Below are 21,919 nucleotides of genomic sequence, written 5' to 3' on the forward strand. Positions count from 1 at the left end.
AGGCAAATAGAGAATGGTCCCTGGAGGACCACTGGCATGCCCAGGTTATTGTGCACAGGTGGTTAGCCTAAACATGCCCATGGTGAAAAATTCCATCCTTTAACACATGCACAGTAAGGGAAATAAATCAATGTGGAGTGGCTCAGACTAAGGGCCCACATGTTCACTGGAAGAATGGGGTGGAACCACCAAGAATTTGCGCCTTATGCAGGGGAGAAGCCTAGTCTCTTCAACTCATGTGTGGTGGCCTACTATTCAATTTTTTTAGGTGGAAACCTGTTGTGAAGGACCCCTCTTTTTGTTGAGAGCTTTTCTTTCACTTAATAAATTCCACCCTCCTCACCCTTCAATATGTTTGCATGCCTAATTTTTCCTGGTTGTGAGACAGGAACCCAGATTTACCTAAACTAAGGGGCAAAAAATCATGCATCATTTTTGTGGCCCATATGGGGACATGAGGAAGGGTGAGCAAAATGTGGACCCAAAAAATCTTTTTCACCTTCATTTCTGGGTGCTCTCGTCCTCAGATTTTTTTCTGAGTGCAAGAGAAACTGCCCCTCTGCCATTGCACTCAGGGGTCAGGAATGTCAGCCTCAGTCCAACCCAGTCTTTTTCTATGGCATTTTCTTTCTTTTCTTCAGGACTGTAATGGCACCTATCATTTCTTATACAATATTGGGGGTGTTCTACCTCCACCCCAATGGCCATGGGCACACACGCAGGATGCTCGGGCGAGTGGCGGCTCCCTGCCCCCCTTCCCTCCTGGCTGGGGCACATGCATGTGTCTGCTGCATGTGCGTGCAATGTCCAATGGCCATGCCGGATTGGAATGAGCCACAGCTGCTGCCTGGGCCCCAAGGCTGCCTCAGGGTCTCAGGACCAGCATGGCCAGCTGGCTAGTGTTTCCTGCCACACATCCATGGAGCCTTCCCCTCCCCCAGCCTTGGAGTCCAGCTGGGTCCCACAACAATTAAACGTTTCTCTCCCTGATAGAGAATCCATCTGCATAAGAATAAGAGGTTATTCCTCCAGGCATCTTCACAGCCCCACACTTAAGTTGTTGTTGTTGTTGTTTTTTTCCTTTCTCCACCCTGTCAGGAGTTAACTTTTACGTAAGAGGTTTTGTTCTTGAAAGGTATCTTATTGGAACAGGATCCCAATTCACAGGATACCCTTTTTCCCTCCCTTGTTTGAGAAGGACCCAATTGCACAGTTTCACCTTAGCATTCAGCTTATGATAAGGAGGGAGCAGCCAGTCTGGTGAGGGACACCTGGGGCTTGATGAATCTATGCATTCCCTTGAGGCAGTTCTTTTGTCAAAAGCTCAATTCTAAGCTTCAGGTCAAAGCCCTAGGAAAGAAAATTGGATCTGAGGGATCTAGAGGCAGACAACAATGGAAGTTAATAGGCACAGTGCAGGTGGGCATGATTAATTCCTGCGGATTAAGTCAAGCCTCCCATTTCATAGATAGAGGTTGTGTTAGTATCCATGGAATAAACGAGGTGTAGGGAACTAAAAGCTACTGACAGCAGGGTGAAAGTCAGCGTGTGGGTAAGAGCAGATAATGCCATCCCCTATGCTTCCTGTTATCATGGATGAAAGTCACATTGGCACCCATGGGCAGCACCCTGTTGAGGTTTCCAGGACTGAGGGATATAATGATAGTAAAAGGAAAGAGGATCCATTTTCTTTCTCTCCCTTATGTACCTCAGGTATTTACTAGGAAGAGAAAGGAACCAGGAACACCTGACTCTCCACTTTCTAGATGAGTAGCCATTCATATTTAGTCTGTCCGCCTTTTCAATGTGTCTTGAATCCCTGGAGTTCCTCCGGAAAAAAAAAAAACAAAAAACCACCACCTTATTTTCTCCTTTTGCCTCCTCTGTCCTCTCTACACAGATGGGTAATTGTGTCCCTATACTACAGGACACTCCCCTCAGATGCATCCTCCAAATTGAGAAAAGTTAATCCTCAGATGCATCCTCCAAACTGAGAAAAGTTAATTTCCCATACCTTAAACTAGTTGGTTTAGAATTGAGCTTGGGGTAAGGGAACCCAGAAGCCCGACATGCCAACAAAAGGGTAAGAGGTTTTTTTTTTTTTTACCAGTCAGACTTTTGGCCTCTCTCTCACTCTGCAAACTGGTAAAAAGGATGACAAGGATCACTGTTTATTTTCTCTGGAAAGTTTTGGTTAATGAAAAAGGATTTATGAGGTTGTTCTTAAGCTGTAACCAATCTGGTGTGCTTTGTGTGTCTTTAAGTATGGTTCTCTCAGAAAAAAGGGGTACCTTAGGATATCATGTGGGCCAAGGACCCCATAAACCCACTGTTTAAGTCAGCCCTGCAATCTGGTCGGTAACGAACTTTGCTGCAGGCCTCCATCTTATTTTACGTCTTTAGGAACATGACCTGCAACCATATGACAGTATTTTGTTTTAGTCTCCGCCATTTTACAATAGTGACCCAGGTTCAATCCTGGCTTGGGTAATGAGTGCTTTCAGGTTGATATCTGTGTGACTTTTGCCATTTGCTAATTCTCTTCCCCCCTCATGAACAACTTCTAGCTTCCTTTCTTAAATCATCCTTTCTCTGAGTCATATTTAAAGGTTCTAGATTTTGTAAAAACTGCTTACTATGTCTTGAAAATACCTTGTACACTCACAGTTAAGTCATAACCTTAATTGAGGCTTGTTGGTTTCAACTGTGAGGTTACTTTTGATAAAGTTCAACATCCAGAAATATTGGCTGCTTGGCATGGCTAAAGTCGGGTAATAAGGGATTTATAAGGACTTTCTTAAAGAATGATCAGCTTAATTAAAAAATGGATACTCAAGTTATAGGCATATTTAAAAGGCCTTTATGTTTTTTTCTTCTTAGATCTTGTTTTGCTGGAAAGAGGTTTGATTTAGTTGACTGAATTACTTTTCTCCATCTTGTCTTGCCACTCTTAATGCACATATGAGAGTCCCTAAGATCATTTCTGATTGCCTGGGACTCCTTGGGAAAAACAAAAAAGGTGCCACAGATTCCATTTTGGGAGCAACCTCTGTTTTCCTTATGGAACCCTAGGAATTACAGGCAGACAGATCCCTCTCAAAATCTAGTTTTGTCTTCTACCTATACCTGTTTATTATTCCCTAGAAACTGCTTGTTTTCCTAGCCTTGCTTTTAAAGGGCCCCACTTGAGACTAGTAATCCAACTGAGAGATTGGCAAATGAATATATGTATGATGGAATACTATGCAGTCATATAAATGAATGAATTAAGAGCATTTGCAATGACCTGGATGAGACTGGAGACTATTATTCTAAATAACTCAGGAATGGAAAACCAAACATCGTATATTCTCACCAATATGTGGGAGCTAAGCTATGAGGACACAAATGCATAAAAATGATGCAATGGACTCTAAGGACTTGGAGGGAAGAATGGACGGGGGAAGAGGGATAGAAGACTACAAATATGGTGCAGTGTATACTGCTCGGGTGATGGGTGCACCAAAATCTCCCAAATCACCACCAAATAACTTACTCATGTAACCAAATACCACCTGTACCACAATTATGTATGGAAAAATAAATAAGTAATAAATTAATTAATTTAAAAATCATGATAGGACTGAGTTGTTTGCAAAATAAACTTTAGTCTTAATAGTTAGCCTGAATATTTGCATAAAGTGCAGCAAGAATAATTATTTTTACATAGGTTTTTAAAGGTTATTTCCTTTCTTCTGCTGGGTTTGGGCTTGACTTGCTCTGGTTTCTCCAGTTCCTTGAGGTGTGGCCTTAGAGTGTCAATTTGTGCTCTTTCAGTCTTTTTGATGTAGGCATTTATAGGGCCAATAACTTTCCTCTTAGCACCACCTTTGTTGTATCTCAGAGGTTTTGATAGGTTGTGTCATTATTGTCATTCAGTTCAAATAATATTTTAATTTTTATCTTGATTTACATGCATTTGTATGGTTTTGAAGGTACCTTTTGGAGTTGATTTCCAGTTTTATTCCACTGAGGTCTGAGAGAGTGCTTGATATAATTTCAATTTTCTCGAATTTATTGAGGCTCATTTTATGGCCTATCGTATGGTCTTTCTTGGAAAAATTTCCATGAGCTGTTGAATAGAATGTGTATTCTGTGGTCTTTGGATGAAATGGTCTGTATATATCTGTTAAGTCAATTTGTTTCAAGGTCTAGTTTAAATCCATTGTTTCTTTGCTGACTTTCTGTCTTGATGACCTGTCTAGTGCTGTCAGTGGAGTATTGAAGTCCCCCACTATTGTGTTGCTGTCTATTGCATTTCTTAGGTCCACTAGTAACTGTTTATAAATTTGGGAGCTTCAGTGTTAGGTGCATATATGTTTAGAATCGTGATATTTTCCTGTTGAATAAGGCCTTTTACCATTGTATAATGTCCCTTTTGTCTCTTTTAACTGCTGTTGCTTTAAAGTTTGTTTTGTCTGATATAAGAATTCTTCACAAAATTATTTTTAAAAATCTAAAATTAATATGGAACCAAAAAAGAGCCTGTATAGCCAAAGCAAGACTAAACGAAAAGAACAAATTTAGAGGCCTCACACTACCTGATTTTAAACTATACTGTAAGACAATAGTCACCAAAACAGCAAAGTACTGTTACAAAAATTGTCACACAGACCAATGGAAGAGCATAGAGAACCCAGAAATAAACCAAAGTACTTACAACCAACTGATCTTTGACAAAGCCAACAAAAAATGTAGGGAAGGGACACCCTTTTTAACAAATGGTGCTGGGATAATTGGCTAGCAACATGTAGGAGAATGAAACTGGATCCTCATTTCTCATACAAAAACTAACTCACGATGGATTAAGGACTTAAACCTAAGATCTGGAACCATAAAAATTCTAATAGATAACATTGGAAAAATCCTTCTGGATATGGGCTTAGGCAAGGATTTCATGACCAAGAAGCCAAAAACACATGCAATAAAAACAAAGACAAATAGCTGGAAACTAATTAAATGAAAGAACTTTTGCATGGGAAAAGGAACAGTCAGCAGACTAAACAGACAACCTACAGAGTGGGAGGAAATCTTCACAATCTATACATCTGACAAAGCACTAATATTCAGAATCTACAACAAACTCAAGGAAATCAGTAAGAAAAAAACACATAATACCATCATAAAGTAACCTAAGGACACGAATAAACAATACTCAAAAGAAGATATACAAATGGCCAACAAACATGTGAAAAAAAAAGCTCAACATCACTAATGATCAGGGAAATGTAAATTAAAACCACAATGCGGTACCACCTTACTCCTGCAAGAATGGCCATAATAAAAAAATCAAAGAACAGTAGATGCTGGCATGGATGCAGTGAACAGGGAACACTTCTACACTGCTGGTGGGAATGTAAACTAGTACAGCTGCTATGGAAAACACTGTGGAGATTCCTTAAAGAACTAAAAGTAAAACTACCATTGGATCCAGCAATCCAAGTACTGGATATCTACCCAGAGGAAAAGAATTCATTATTCAAAACATATTTGCACACTCATGTTTATAGCAGCAAAATTCACAATTGCAAAATCGTGGACCCAACCCAAATGCCCATCTATCAATGAGTGGATAAAGAAACTATGCTATGTAAGAATAGCTACCCCTGCTTGCTTTTGGTTTCCATTTGCATGTAATACATTTTCCCCCCATTTACTTTAAGTTTATTTGAGTCCTTATCTACTAGGTGAGTTTCCTGAAGGCAGCAGATAGTTGGTTGGTGAGTTCTTATCCATTCTGCTCTTCTGTATCTTTTAAGTGGAACATTTAGGCCATTTACTTTCAGTGTTAGTATTGAAATGTGAGGTACTATTGCATTCATCATGCTCTTTGTTGCCTGTATATTTTGGTTTTTTGATTTTAGTTCTTGTTTTTTAACTTCTATTTTTGTTTTATAGGTCTTGTGTGGTTTATGCTTTAAAGAGGTTCTGTTTGATGTGCTTCCAGGATTTGTTTCAAGATTTAGAGCTCCTTTTATCAGATCTTGTAGTGGTGGCTTGGTAATGGCAAATTTTCTCAGCATTTGTCTGAAAAAGACTGTATCCTTCCTTTATATATGATGCTTAGTTTCACTGGATACAAAATTATTAGGTGACAATTGTTTTGCTTCAGGAGGCTGAAGATAGAGCCCCAATCCCTTCTAGCTTGTAGGGTTTCTGCTGAGAAATCTGCTGTTAATCTGATAGGTTTTCCTTTATAGGTTACCTGGTGCTTTTGTCTCACAGCTGTTAAGATTCTTTCCTTCATCTTAACTTTGGATAACCTGATGACAATGTGCCTAGGCAAAGATCTTTTTGAGATAAATTTCCTGAGTGTTCTTTGTGCTTCCTGTATTTGGATGTCTAGGTCTCTAGCAAGGCCAGGGAAGTTTTCCTTGATTATTCCTGCAATTATGTTTTCCAAACTTTTAGAATCCTCTTCCTCCTCAGGAATACTGATTATTCTTAGGTTTGGTCATTTAACATAATTCCAGACTTCTTGGAGGCTTTGTTCATATTTTCTTTGTCTTTGTTGGATTAAGTTAATTCTAACACCTTGTCTTCGAGCTCTAAATTTCTTTCTTCTACTTGTTCAATTCTATTGCTGAGACTTTCCAGAGCATTTCACATTTCTAAAAGTATGTCCACAGTTTCCTGAATTTTTGATTTTTTTTTCTTTAAGTTATCTATTTCCTTGAATATTTCTCCCTTCACTTCTTGTATCATATTTTGGATTTTCTTGCATTGGGCTTTGCCTTTCTCTGGTGCCTCCCTGATTAGCTTAATAACTAATCTCCTGAATTCTTTTTCAGGTAAATTAGAAATTTCTTGCTTTTGATCCCTTGCTGGTGAGCTAGTGTATTTTTGGGGGGTGATGAGGAGCCTTGTTGTGTCATATTACTAGGGTTGGTTTTCTGGTTCTTTCTCATTTGGGTAGGCCGTGTCAGAGGGAAGGTCTAGAGCTGAAGGCTGTTGTTCAGACTCTTTTGTCCCATGGGGTGTTCCCTTGATTTAGTATTCTCCCCCTTTTCCTATGGATGTGGCTTACTGTGAGCCAAACTGCAGGGATTGTTGTCTCTCTTCTGAGTCTAGCCACCCAGCAAGTCTACCCAGCTCTGGGCTGGGACTAGGGGTTGTCTGCACAGAGTCCTGTGATGTGAACCATCTATGGGTCTCTCAGCCGTGGAAACCAGTGCCTGTTCTGGTGGAGGTGACAGGATGTGCAATGGACTTTCTGAGGGGACTTAGCTTTGGTGATTTAATGTTCTATTTTTGTGCTGGTTGACCCCCTGCCAGGAGGTGGTGCTTTCCAGAGAGCATCAGCTGTGGAATTATGGGGAGGAACTGGCAGTGGGCAGGGCCTTAGAACTACCAAGATTATATGCCCTTTGTCTTTCCTACCAGGATAGGTAGGGGAGGACCACCAAGTTGGGGTAGGGCTAGGCATGTCTGAGCTCAGACTCTTCTCGGGCAGGTCTTGCTGCCACTTCTGTGCTGTGGGGGATGAGGGTGAGATTCCCAGGTCACTGGAATTGTGTACCTAGGAGGATTATGGCTGCCTCTACTGAGTCATGCAGGTTGTCAGGGAAGAGGGGGAAAGCCGGCAGTCACAGGCCTCACCCAGCTCCCATGCAAACCGAAGGGCTGGTCTTGCTCCCACCGTGTCCCCCGCAACAGTCCCCAGATCGTTTCCAGGTGGAGAGAGATATGGGCTTGAAAATCTGCCCCAGGCTATCTGCCTCCCAGCTGTGAAAGAAAGGGGCTTGCTTCTTCCCCTATCTGTGGAGTCTGCACACCGAATTTGCGCCCTCTCCAGAGTTCTGGTCAGAAAGCTTCTCACCCCTTTCAAATTGTTAAAGGTCAGCTAGAGATTTGCTTCTTTCTGTGCAGCTTTAGCTCCTGCTTTTCTCCTGTTGGTTCCCTGTGGTGCCAGGAAGGAATGGCCTGCTAGAGGACCCAGCTAGCTGCCAGGGGCCTTTCTGCTGTTTCCTCTACACCTGTATTTCACTTGGCTCTCCAAATTGACTCAGCTCAAGATAAAGTCAGAAACTTCTCCCACAAACAGACCTTTGGCTTCTCCCGTGCGGGTATGTGTTCAGGAGAGGAGGGTCTCCCTTTTCCACTTCTGCAGTTCAGTCAATCACAGTTCTGGGGGGCTCTTCTGGGTCCTGCAGGAGCAGTCCACTTCCTTCAGAGGGTCTGTGGGTCCTTTGGGGATTGCTGGTTGATTTTTGCTGTACATCTGGATTTAAAATTCACAATGTGAGCCGCTGCTCACTGCTCTGTACGGAGCTGCAATCTAGTCCTGACTCCCATCTGCCATGATCTCCCATGATTTGCTTTTAACAGAAATGAGGACTGGAGAGAGAAATTATGTTTCAAAAATTATCCTACATTTGTCATTACATTCTACAATCATTAGTTGTTTTGTGCCTGCAATTTAGACTAATCCTACTCATTCCCATGAACCAACCAGAAATCTCTGGCTACAGCTCAGAAGAAACAAAAGAAACGTGTAATGTAAAAATCAGGATCAATATTCTAGTTCTGGGCAGTTACCCTGAAAATCCTGCCAGGTGATAGGAACAAATAGGGCGCCTGTAACCCAGAGTTTTGGTTGTTTTTTTTGTTTTTTTGTTTTTTGTTTTTTTTAAATAAGATCAAGGGAGCTAACCAAAGCGAAACCCCATGTACCAAAATCTTAGCAAGCATAACTATAGCCACCAGTTATTTGGGCATGCTGGCAGCCTCGGAATTTTTAAGCGGTCCTTGCCCCCACTTTTGTTTCATTTTGATATATGTCTTCTAATCATTTGGTTTGTCTCTTCTCACCTTCAGCCACTAAACTCCAAATGGTCAAGCAACTGGAGCCTCAAACAATGGCCCCCTTTTACCAGGGATCCTTAGATAGGCCTCTGAGAGAGATCTGACTGCTGTTTTCACAATACAGCACCACCAGTCAACAGAAAGCATTTAAGATCAGTAATCGTCCTTATCCTTATCCTTGTCCTTGTCCTAATGGCAGTTAGATGTACTTCTTTGGAGGGCATAATGATAGAGGCAGGAGACAGCCAAATGTCTAGGCAATTAGGGAAGGGTACCCAGAGGACCTCCAACCCATCTAGGTCATTGTGTACAGGGGTCTTGCCTAAATATGCCCACAGTAAAAAATTCTGTCCCTTAGCACATGTGCAGTATGGGAAATAAATCAAAATGGAGTGGCTCAGACTAAGTGCCAGCATGCTCACTAGAAGAATGGGGTGGAGCCACCAAAAATCTGTGCCTTATGCAGGGGAGGAGCCTTACATCTTCAACTCATGTGTAGTGGCCTAGTATTCAATTCGTGAGGTGGAAACCTGCATCCAGGACTCCTCATTTTGTTGACAGCTTTTTTTTTGCTTAATAAATTCTGCCCTCCTTACCTTCTAGTGTGTCTACATGCCTAATTTTTCCTGGTTGTGAAACAAGAACCCAGGTTTAGCTGAACTAAGGAGCAAAAAATCTTGCATCAAAAATACCATAATTAAATAGGAAATAAACTGGAGCACACTTTAAAGACATACGCAGATTTGAATATTTTCTTAAACCTTTGAGAATAAAGATACATCTATTTAAGATTTTCTCAGGAAGAAACATTAGCTTTTTTCGATATTTAAACACAAGCATCTCTACCTATACATGAAGGAATCCCAATAGTTAGTCATTATGGTGATTAGAAGTTCTTTTACATTTTGCTAGTAATTTAACTCTCTTAGTACCACAGGGTTCTTTTGTTTGCTTGGCTGTCTACTTCCCTGATTGAAAGGACAAACCCTTATCTCTGACCTTTCTGCTGTTAACCTTTTTGACTCATTCAGGATTGCCTTCAGTTTCCTTTGAAGGTAAAAGTAGACTTTAGCAAGTAGAAGGCATAAGTAAGCAATAAACTTGTTCAATCAATCAGTGAATGAATGAAATAATCCATGACTGCTTTATTATCATTTTTTTTTTTTGAGATGGAGTCTCACTCTATTTCCTAGGCTGGAGTGCAATGGCATGATCTCAGCTCATGGCAGCCTCTGCCTCCGGGTTCAAGTGATACTCCTGCCTCAGCCTCCCAAGTAGCTGGGATTACAGGCAGGTGCCACCATGCCCTGCTAATTTTGTATTTTTAGTAGAGTTGGTCAGGCTGTTCTTGAACTCCTGACTTCAAGTGAGCCACCCGCCTTAGCCTCCCAAAGTGCTGGGATTACAGGCCTGAGCTAACCCTCCAGCCAATTATCATTTCTTCCCCTTTGCTTTACTTCTAAAGAAATCTTATACTTGTTTTGAGTTTATTTTCCTTTTTTTTCTTTTTCAACATTTGTTTTAGATTCTGGGGATACATGTGAAGGATTTTTACAAAGGTATATTGTGAGATTCTGAGGTTTGGGGTTTGAATTATCCCATGTCCCATAGTACCCAAAAGGTAGTTTTTAAATTATTTCCCCACTCTACCCTCTTATATTCCCCAGTGTCTATTGTTCCCATCTTTATGTCAACATGTACCCTTTGTTTAGCTCCCACTTATAAGTGAGAACATGCAATATTTTATTTTCTGTTTCTGCATCCGTTCACATAAGATAATGGCTTCTAGATGCATCCATGTTGCTGCAAAGGACATTATTTTATTATATTTTTATGGCTGCATAGTATTTGATGATGTATATGTGCCACATTTTCTTTTTCCCATCCACAATTGATGGGCACCTGGGTTAATTCCATGTTTTTGCTATTGTGAACAGTGCTGTGAAGAACATATGGGTGTATGTGTCTTTTTGATAGAATGATTTATTTTCCTTTGAGTATATACCAAGCAATGGGATTGTTGGCTCAAATGGTAGTTCTGTTTTAAGTTCTTTGAGAAATCTCCAAACTTTCCACAGTGACTGAACTAATTTACATTTCTACCAACAGCGTTGTAAGCATTCCCTTTTCTTCCCAGCCCCACCAACACCTTATTTTTTTTCTTTTTCTTTTCTTTTAAAGCCATTCTGATTGCTGTGAATTGGTATCTCTTTGTGGTTTTGATTTACATTTTTTGAGTTCCTTTTGTTTTGGATTCTACTTTTTCCATTTCTGCGTCTTAGCAATATAAAATAGATATTATGATTACCTGGTGTACTTGCATGTTAGAGTCAGAATACTTGAGAACAACTTTTACTTTGAAAGCAGTATTTTTTTAAAAAAATGTTTTATCATTATTTGTCTGTTAAGTGTTTACTGATTACATTGTGTTAAATTGTTCTTAACACTTATCACTCAGAGAGCAAAAGTATTTGATACTTTGAGACAAACTGCTTATTGTTAAAGAACTTGTAGCTGCAAATCAATGCTGTAATAGGATATCATCTTAAAAACACTTTTAAACTAAGCACATGATTTTCCAACCGACTTATTTCTCAATGATTGTTAAAAACTAAAAATTTCCTGGCCATTGTGAAATTGTAGTAGAATATATATAGAAAGCTTGGTGCTGTTTAAAAACAGTTACTTCAGTGACTCCTTATTGCTTACAGTATAGAGTTCTAAATTCTTATCCTCAATACGTAAATCCATAGTCTCCTGCTTTCCCATTAGTCTCCCTCATAAACTCTGCAAAGTAGAAGCTTCTTTTCACTTACCCTCAATATAGTATGTATTCTTTTTATAGCTCTATTTCCATGCATTTTTATTCAATTCCTTTGCTTAAAATTGTCTCACTAATCCTTTCTCTTTGTAATAATTATTATCAAAAATTTTGATATTAAATAATTTCATTGAGCACATGGTAACTATACAATGTTAGTTAAGTACCTGACATTGATTTTCTCCTTTAATTCTTGTGATAACCCGATGCAGTGGATACTGTTATGATCACTATTTCACAGATAAGAAAACTGAGACCAAAAAGATTACATAGCTTGTTCAAAGTCCCGATAATACACACTGTATAGTGGCTGAGCTTGAATTCAAACCTAGTTTTATACTGATACAAGAGTTGTGACTCTTGTGTTATGCTACCTGGAATCAGCTTTCTCAAAACACTTTTGTTTCATATTGTAACTAATTAAAGATAGTAAATGGTTCTGGAGCAGGTTTTTTGATCCTTAGTTCAGTTAAATATGGGTTCTTGTCTCATGGCCAGGAAAAGTTAGGCATGCAGCACACAGTAAAGTGAGGACTGTGGGATTTACTCAGCAAAAGGAAAACCATCAACAAAAAGAGGGGTCCTGCACACAGGTTTTCACTTCACAAATTGGGTACCAGGCCACCATATATGAGTTGAAGAGGCCAGGCTTCTTCCCTGTATGAGGCGCAAATTCTTGGTGACTCCACCCCATTCTTCCAGTGAATATGCGGGCCCTTAGTCTGAGTCACTCCAAATTGATTTATTTCCTTTACTGCACATGCATTAAGGGATGGAATTTATTTACCGTGGGCATGTTTAGACAAATCCCTTATACACAATGACCTGGGTGGGTTGGAGATTCTCCAGGGACCCTTCCCTATTTGCCTAGGCATTTGGTTATTTCTGCCTGTATCATTTTCACAAATAAATATGATCAAATGTTGAAAAAGAATTTGTCTCAAAAAATTATCAGTGTAAAAGCATGACCTTCTCTTTGTGTCTTAACCACAACCATGGAGCCTAGTTGTTCCCAATAAAAGGCTAGTCTTGAAACACTGTCAATATGGTGAGAACTGATCCTAGTTGGGGGCCAAATACTTAGGCATAAATAGTGTTTTCCATTACTTCAAAATATCATCAAAATAAAATGGTCATTTATTTTGGAAACAAACAACTTATTGCCCTTGTTTCACTGAAATAGATAACTGATTTTAAGTCAATCCATTTATGTAGATATAACCTTTGAGTAATGGCAGGCATTGTTAATTGTGGGAATGACTTACATTTCATTAACTTTGACACACTTTTTTTTTCAAATGCATTCTGCACTATTAATGCACTTAGAAGAGATGGTATACTAATAACCCCCTATATGTTTATATAAGCATAACATTACATTGCAAAAGTATTTTATGTAGAATTTCTCATATATTCCTAACAACAGCCTTTGAATTTTTTTCTTATTTTATAGTTAAGTTAATTGATGTTCAGTGAAATTAAGTGGTTCACCCAAGGTTATACATTTTTCGCATGTCAGATACACCACTAGAATTAAGGCATCTAACTCTCAGTCCAGTGCTGTTTCCATTTGAACAATCCAAGCATCTTTTCTCCCAGAGAAAGGTGAGAGGGTCATCACCTTGAAATTCTTTCTTTAGAAAGACCTTAGTTCATTACTCTTTTCTTATTAATATTCACATTTCCTTATGTCTCTTAAATCATGACCTCTGTCACTGCCAAAGACATCCTGAGTTTATGGTTCTCCTACCATGGTAGAACCACAGCTTTCTTCACAGAAAAAAATTTATAGGCAATTTTTACGGTGTTTGGAAGAATGCTATTCTAGAAATAGCAGTTTTTCACTGATACGGAGGTAGTCTGTTCTGACCATTAGAATAGAGTGTGAACAATTCTGAATAAAAAACAAAGTTGCATAACTCTGTGTCATATTTTTCTGGGCTGAGTTTTTTAAACAGTAGGTCTAGGAAATTGAATAGACCAGGGTTCTCAGTGGATCCTGGATGTGCTAATTAATTAGTATAAGTATCAAGATATCTTAGGAGCCTCTGTGGAAAGTGATAAAGATGAAAAGTCATATAGTTCAGCACTGCCCAATGCAATTATAATGCAAGCCATATATGTTATTTTACATTTTTGTGTAGGCACAACTTAAAAAGTAAAATAAGCAAGTAAAATAAATTCAATAATATATTTATTTTAACCAAATATGTCCATATAGTATAATTTCAACAGTCAATAAGTATTTTAAAAATATTTATGCCAAGATTTTTAAATCTGGTGAATATTTTTTACATTTATAGTTTGTATCAATTTGGATCAACCATATTTCAAGTGTTTATTAGCCACATACAACTAGTGTCTACTGTATTAGATAACAAAGCCTGGACATTTTTTTGAAGACTGTTCCAGATAAGGCCATGGAAATGCTGAACTGTTGCTACCATTTGGAAAAGAATAAAGGTATATTTTTAGGCCTCAAGATATGAGAGTTCTTATAAGGCTGATATAGAAGTAGACTAAAACAGAGTTTATCAACTTCAGTACTATTGACATTTTTGGTTGAAAAATTATTTGGTGTGGTGGGGCTGTCTTGATCATTATAGAATATTTAGCAGCATCCCTGGCCTTTATCCAGTAGATGTCAATTGGACTCCTTCCTAGTTGTGATAACCAAACATGCCTTCAGAATATATTAAATGGTCCTGTAGTAGCATGGGGGTGGGGAATGTCAACCTCTGGTCCAGAATGACTGATCTGCCAAGCAAAGTTTTTTAGACTCAGGCTGGGTAATACACAAAACAAAGATTCTCAAATTCTGAGCTCTGAATATCAATTTTCTATTCCATTGTCAATGTATGCAGCTTAGATGGATGTATAAGAAGACTAACATGACTTGGTGATACTTTTAGTATTTTGCTGTTATTTAAACCAATGATTTTAAGCTTGGATTGAACTGTTTAGCTTTTCTTTCTTAAAAAGTTAGAAAGGATATTCTTGAACCTCTCCCAGCAGTAGGTGGAGGAACAAATAAATGGTTGATAGTTCAGAGAAGACTAATTTAAACTGGGGAAAATAGACATGTATCTTGCAAATTGTGAAAGGCTATAGGTATGTATACTTTTTCCAGTCCATGACACATTAGCCAACTTTCAAAACCCTCCAAAATCTGATATCCCTCTATCTATCCAAAAGTATCTCTTACAACTCTCCAATAGAAGCCTAAACCAGTCAGCCAGATCTCTTATGGTTTGCTGAGTATACCATGGTCTTTCCCACAGTCATGCATTTATTTATGCTGTTCCTCTCATGGAGAATGCATTCTCTGTTTCCTTTTACTATCTAAATTGGGACATGGATGCAGCTGGAATCCATCATTCTTAGCAAACTATCACAAGAACAGAAAACCAAACACCGCATGTTCTCACTCATAGGTGGGAACTGAACAATGAGATCACTGGGACTCCGGAAGGGGAACATCACACACCGGGGCCTATCATGGGGAGGGGGGAGAGGGGAGGGATTGCATTGGGAGTTATACCTGATGTAAATGACGAGTTGATGGGTGCAGCACAGCAACATGGCACAAGTATACATATGTAACAAACCTGCACGTTATGCACATGTACCATACAACTTAAAGTATAATAATAATAAATAAATTAAAAAAAATAATAAAATAAAATAAATTTAATTTATTTGTAAAATACTGTTCAAGCCCTAGCTTATTCTACAAGCCATCTCTGACTTAATTGACTTATGATGACCAACCTTTTTTTTTTTTTTTTTTTTTTGAGACGGAGTCTCACGCTGTTGCCCAGGCTGGAGTGCAGTGGCGCGATCTCGGCTCACTGCAAGCTCCGCCTCCCGGGTTCCCGCCATTCTCCTGCCTCAGCCTCCTGAGTAGCTGGGACTACAGGCGCCCGCCACCGCGCCCGGCTAATTTTTTTGTATTTTTAGTAGAGACGGGGTTTCACTGTGGTCTCGATCTCCTGACCTTGTGATCCGCCCGCCTCGGCCTCCCAAAGTGCTGGGATTACAGGCTTGAGCCACCGCGCCCGGCCTCCCTTTTTTCTTTTATGCTGTGACACATTAAATGTTAAGTTGGTAGGTGTTATTTTGTGTGGATTGGTCTTGTATCTATGTAAGACAGAAAAGTTCTTGGAGGACAGGGGCTGTAGTTGTTGTTGTTGTTGTTGTTTTTCTTTTCCCAAATGCAAAAATCACACAGACCCCCTAGAAAGTAACTGGCAGTGTGTTCCAGTGTGAATTGTCTGAGAAGCAGATTCTCAATTGGAGTTCAGTGAGATGGATGCTTATTAGGGAGTGGCCATGAGTCAACAACTGTAGAAGGGAGGAGAAGAAAGTAGAACTGAGCAGAGGGAGACATTGAGCTACAATGTAGTTACAAAAGCCTCAATCAACCTCACAGGGAGCTGTAGAGCTAAAATGGCTCTCACTGAGCCAAAACTGCCAAACTTTTATAACCTCACCTCAAGTCACTGTGTAACTGCCCAATGGGTTCTTTTTATCCACTGCCTAGATAGAGCCAATTTACCAAGACAAAGGAATTGCAATAGAGAAAGTGTTTAATTAACACAGAAACAGCTGAATGGGAGACCAGAGTTTTATTATTACTCAATTCATTCTCCACAAAATATGGAGACTGGGTTTTTTTTAAGGACAATTTGGTGGGTAAGAGGCCATGGAGTGGGGAGTTCTAATTGGCCAGGTAAGAGATGAAATCATAGGGAATCAAGGCTGTCCTCTTGCACTGAGTCAGTTCCTGGGTGGGGACCACAAGAGTACATGAGCCAGTTTATCTGGGTGGCACCAGCTGATCCATCAAGTGCAGCGTCTGGAAAATATCTTGAGCACCAATCTCAGGTTTTATAATAATGATGCTATTCTCAGAAGCAATGGGAGATGTTCAGAAGAATGTGGCCTCTAGCTGATGACTACTAAACCATAGTTTCTAATCTTGTGGCTAATTTGTTAGTTCTACAAAGGCAGTCTGGTTACCAGGCAAGAAGGGGGTTTGTTTTGGGAAAGGGCTATTATCATCTTTGTTTCCAAGTTAAACTATAAACTAAGTTCCTCCCAAAGTTATTTCAGCCTATCCCCAGAAATGAACAAGGGCAGCTTGAAGTTTAGAAGCAAGATAGAGTCAGTTTTGTCAGATGTCATTCATTGTCATAGGTTTCTCAGTTATAATTTTTTAAAAGGCAGTTCAAATTGAATATTGGCTTTCCCTAGCATGGTATGACCTTGGGCAGTTCCCGAAAGGGCTGATTGCACTCCCAACAGCTAGGGCAACAAATACTTCTTTGAAGGTGGATCTAGATGACACATTGCCATGTTTATCAAAGTGATAGTTGTATAGAAGAGGTTCAGTAAATGTTTGTTAAATGCTATAAAACCTTGCCATGGTGCTAACTAGCAGCAGAATGAATCAGGAAATGCTTTTGTCTGTTGGTCTGATTGGATGGGCCTATTTGATAGCTAAGCAGATGGCTTCTCTAAGGAGCACTCCCTTTCCAGGACAAGAGAAAGGATTGCTTATAATATACCCCAAATTACTGCTTCAAGGATTAACCATTATAATTGTTTTGAAGAATATATAGTAAATATGACATTATCAAAAAGATTTTGAGACTGAAGCAGCATAAAAACTGCTGGGTATGTAAAAAATCAAGTTAGCCAAGTGCAGGTGCTGAAAGACCATGTATAAGCTTGTAGGATTAATGACATTAAAAAAAGAAAAAAGCCAAATCCTTAGTTCATTCATTGCTATTTCCATTCTTCTATAGACAAAAGAAAGAATGGTTGAGATAGGATGGTGGGAAACACGACATTTATTTAGTTAGTATTATATTTGAAATCATTTATATACTTATCTGTTTACCCTTGCAGTAATCCTTAGAAATAGACAACACTACCTGTACTTTAGCAGATGAGGAATCTGTAGCTCTGATTTTATACACACACACACACACACACACACACATATAATATCTGGGACCATCATCTTAATAGTTGTCATTATCATCACCACCATTCCTAGGACATACACAGTGCTACTTTGTGCTAGCCATTCTTCTAAGTGTTTTCCATATATGAACTCATATCCTTCTCATAACTGCCTTATAAATTAGGAGCAATTGTTAGTCACCACATTGTAAACAAATAAACAAAAAAATCCTAAGGGCTCCCAACCCCCTTGGAACCAACTAAACTAACAAGCTCTGGGCCAAGGAAAGCCAGAAAAACTGAATTCCTGGCCATGTGGAGAAGGGAGATTGGACACATCTCATTAAAACCTCTCCTTTTTGGAGTTAAGGGACAACTAACCAGCATTAACATTAAAATAGACATCGTAATCCTGACAAAACAGACTCCTTGACAATAAGAAACCAAATTCCAGCCTGACTCTGGTACACCATCACATGATACATAGCTGACCCTGAAGAAAATCAAAATAGTTTACCCCAAAATACATTTCTTTAACATATTTCGAAATGGCCATGAAAAGCCATATTTGTGAGAGAAATTTTACATCTGTAGAGAGTCTCCATTAATGCAGATAGGCCTTTCCCAGCTCTGGGAGAGATTAACTAAGAATCTCACACTTTTTAAGATCTCCAAAAACACATTTACCATCTATTCTGGCCTCATCTATATAACAAGAACCTTGGCTTGTCACCCCTCTTATGTTAATTCAAGCACTTCTTTCTCTGACTTCAAGTCTTTACCTTAACTCTCAACCAATTGCCAATCAAAAAATCTTTGAAACCACCTATAACCTGTAAGTCCCTCTGCTTTGAGATATCCCACCTTTCAGAGCTGAACCAATGTATACCTTGCATGTATTGATTTATGTCTTTGCCAGTAACTTCTGTCTCCCTGAAATGTGGAAAAGCAAACTGTGAACTAACTTCTCAGGACCTTTATGAAACAGATCCTCAGGCCATGGTCACTCACATTGGCTTAAAATAAAGCTCTTAAAATATTTTACAAAGTTTAGCTTTTTCATTGATAAAATTTATAAGTAAAGTAACTGAGGAACAGAAAAGTTTAGTAACTTGTTCAATGTCAAAATATAGTGGCAAACCAGAAGTTTGAAATCAGGCAGCTTATCTCTAGTATTTGTCCTCGAAACCACTATGCAAACTTGCCTAACTAGTAAGAGGCAGAAATGGGGCAGGAAAACAAGTCTGTCTGATTCCAGAAACTGCCATTTTCTACTACATAAGGGTGACTCCAAAGGTACCATGCTTGTACAATTTGGGAAGTCATTCTCTTTTGATTGATTGTAGGTAGGGTCTACATGGAAAATTGGTAACATAATTGTTAGGTGACCTTTAGGAAAAAATATGCATTTTTCAGGTATTTGAAGGTGATTTTTCATGAGAAATTACAGGATTTCTACCAAAGTGACTAGGAATCAGATCTCACACTTGATGCTTTCTAAAAAATGATGTTCTTTTTATTCTAATTAGCACAGCTATCAAAGATTTCTGAAGCTTATTTGGCCTCATCTAGAACATGCCGCCATGTATGACTGCCCCAAGTGACAGGAGAAAGCCAAAAACAAGTCCCAGCAATGGAAGTTTTAGCAGGATTCCAGCTGTCAGAATTAACCATGAGCCAACTCCTATAGAATAACCATCCAATTGTATTCTCCATGCTTGGCCTGTTTGTCCAAGTAAATTGCAAACTTATCCAGAACAGAGACTGTGTATTATTTGTGTCCTTATCCCCTTCTACAATAGAGGTTAAATGAGATTTTGAAACCAAGGAAACTTACTGGTAACTGTATCACAATGCTCATATTTTCTTGACCATGTTGAAAACACATTTTTTTCCCAACCCAGTATAACATTTTAAAATGGAATACTTTCAATCTCAGTGTTTCTGCAGTGGCCTTACAGTCTGAGAATAGTACAATATGTGCTATGTATGATCACATTCTAAAGCAATGGGCTATATGAAAAATCTCGACCACAGTACCTTGCTAACATATTGTGAAACAGGTTTTGTTGCCACTAGCCAGCTCATGATTTCATGAAGCGCTAAGAAAGAGGAATGTATTAACATTGTGACTTTGAAGAATCTGGGATGAGAATGTATACATTGCTTCCTGCTTGGAGTTCTTTCCACTACATTCCATAAACTACATGATGCAAAATCTCCATTAATATCACATTGGGTATTTTCTGTGAGTAGTTCAGCCCCTAAAGTCTATCACCCTAGGAATTTCCTTTCCACAAGGAAATTACAATTATCCTCAGTCTCATCCAGATTCTGATAGTCTATATACTTTTCCAACAAAATTAAGACTTTGGGGGCAAATTATACTTATGTACCAGGCTTCATGTCAGCACAATGTATGATGAATACCAATATTATACTCAAATGTTGTTGGGAACCAAAATGTTGAGGCCAAGAGCTGGCTTATCACTGAAAATGTGGTAGGACTTATACTTAAGACAGAGTCTTTGCATCTTCTGTGAAGAGGGTAAACACATTAAAAGTGGGTCAATCTAAAGGATCAAAAAATCTTCAGCAATTGATCTTCCTTTTGCCAGAAAAAGCGACAACAAATTGTCAAAGGTAGTTTGCAAAGTAGCAGAGAGATAAGGCTGGGTTGAGTATGGCCTGAATTTCCAGAGTTCAAATTCACTAGTGAATTCCAACTCGTTATTAATCAATGGAATCCAAATTAAAACATTTATTTTACATATCAGATCAGAAAAATATGAAAAAGAATGATAATGCCTGGAGATGGAGAGGGGAGTGTGGAGATTTAAGATATGTAATAGACTAGTGATGAGGTTATATATTGGTACAATATTTATGAAAGTTAATTATATAATAACTGAAAAGTTTTAAAAATTTTGTATATTCCTTAATACAGACAATCCACATCTAAGAAAGTGTCCTACTGGAAATATAAATGTAGGTATAAACATAGATATTCAATGTAATATTATCTAAAATTGTGAAAGAAAAAAACAGAAACAACCTATATGATCATCATTAGGGAGTTAATTTAATAAATCATGGTCTATCCATCTAATTGAATGCTATAGATCCACTAAAATCTATGATGTCTGTTTATATAAATAAACACAAAATGATGCCTAAAACATTATGTGAAAAGCTCAGTTTGCATATCATTGTGTATAGTATAATCCAATTTCATTAAAAATACCTTTAACATGTAAATATAACTATGTATGCATGTGCATATACTACACAGGAAAAAGTTTTGAGAAAAACACATTGAACATTCATGTTCTCCCTAGAGATCAAGGAACTCCTCATTAAGAAACCCTGCCATATCTACAGTCCCACTAAGTTAGGCATTATACATTATTTGGGCAGATTAAAACTATATGTTTTTCTCTTATCTTCCTCTTCAAATGTTTCACACTCTAGCATTTGCAGAAGTAAAAGTTTATTTTTTCCTTCCAAAATTTTAATAGGTGTTAGTACTAATATAAATTTTTATACATAATGTTTCTAATATATGCTAAGGCAGAAATTATACACCAAAATTCCTATTTTACTCACCAGCTATCTTGCATATAATGACATAGACTGCCCTATGTTGAGGAAAATTTTAAGATCTTCATAGCCAACTACTGAGTCAGCCCATATTCAGAAAGGAACAATGCCAAGCAATAAATTTATTTGACAATGCCTCACTGGATATATGAACCAGAACATCAGTGCTACCACTACCATTTTAGCAGAGATTATTATTTTTTTCTTTTGAGATGGAGTCTTGCTCTGTTGCCCAGGCTGGAGTGCAGTGGCATGATCTCAGCTCACTGCAGGCTTTGCCTCCTGGGTTCCAGCAATTCTCCTGCCTCAGCCTCCTGGGTAGCTGGGATTACAGGCGCACACCAACACACCTGGCTAATTTTTGTATTTCTAGTAGAGATGGGTTTCACCATATTGGCCAGGCTGGTCTCAAACTCCTGACCTCAGGTGATCCGCCTGCCTCAGCTTCCCAAAGTGCTGGGATTACAGGCATGAGCCACTGCGCTGGGCCTACAGATAATTTTTTTACAACACATATGGAACTCACTGAAAAAAAATGCAGTTTCAATCAAATGGGACTGCCAATCCTCGAATTGTATGTCTTTGACAGGGATTAAATGATGTCAGTTGTATTGAATTTGGTATTAGTGTTTGGCGGGAGTAATCTCAAAAGCCTTTTTAAGTAGATTCAATGTCATTGATTTA

This window comes from Macaca fascicularis, chromosome X, assembly GCF_037993035.2.
Source record: "Macaca fascicularis isolate 582-1 chromosome X, T2T-MFA8v1.1".
In the NCBI taxonomy this organism is placed as follows: Eukaryota; Metazoa; Chordata; class Mammalia; order Primates; family Cercopithecidae; genus Macaca; species Macaca fascicularis.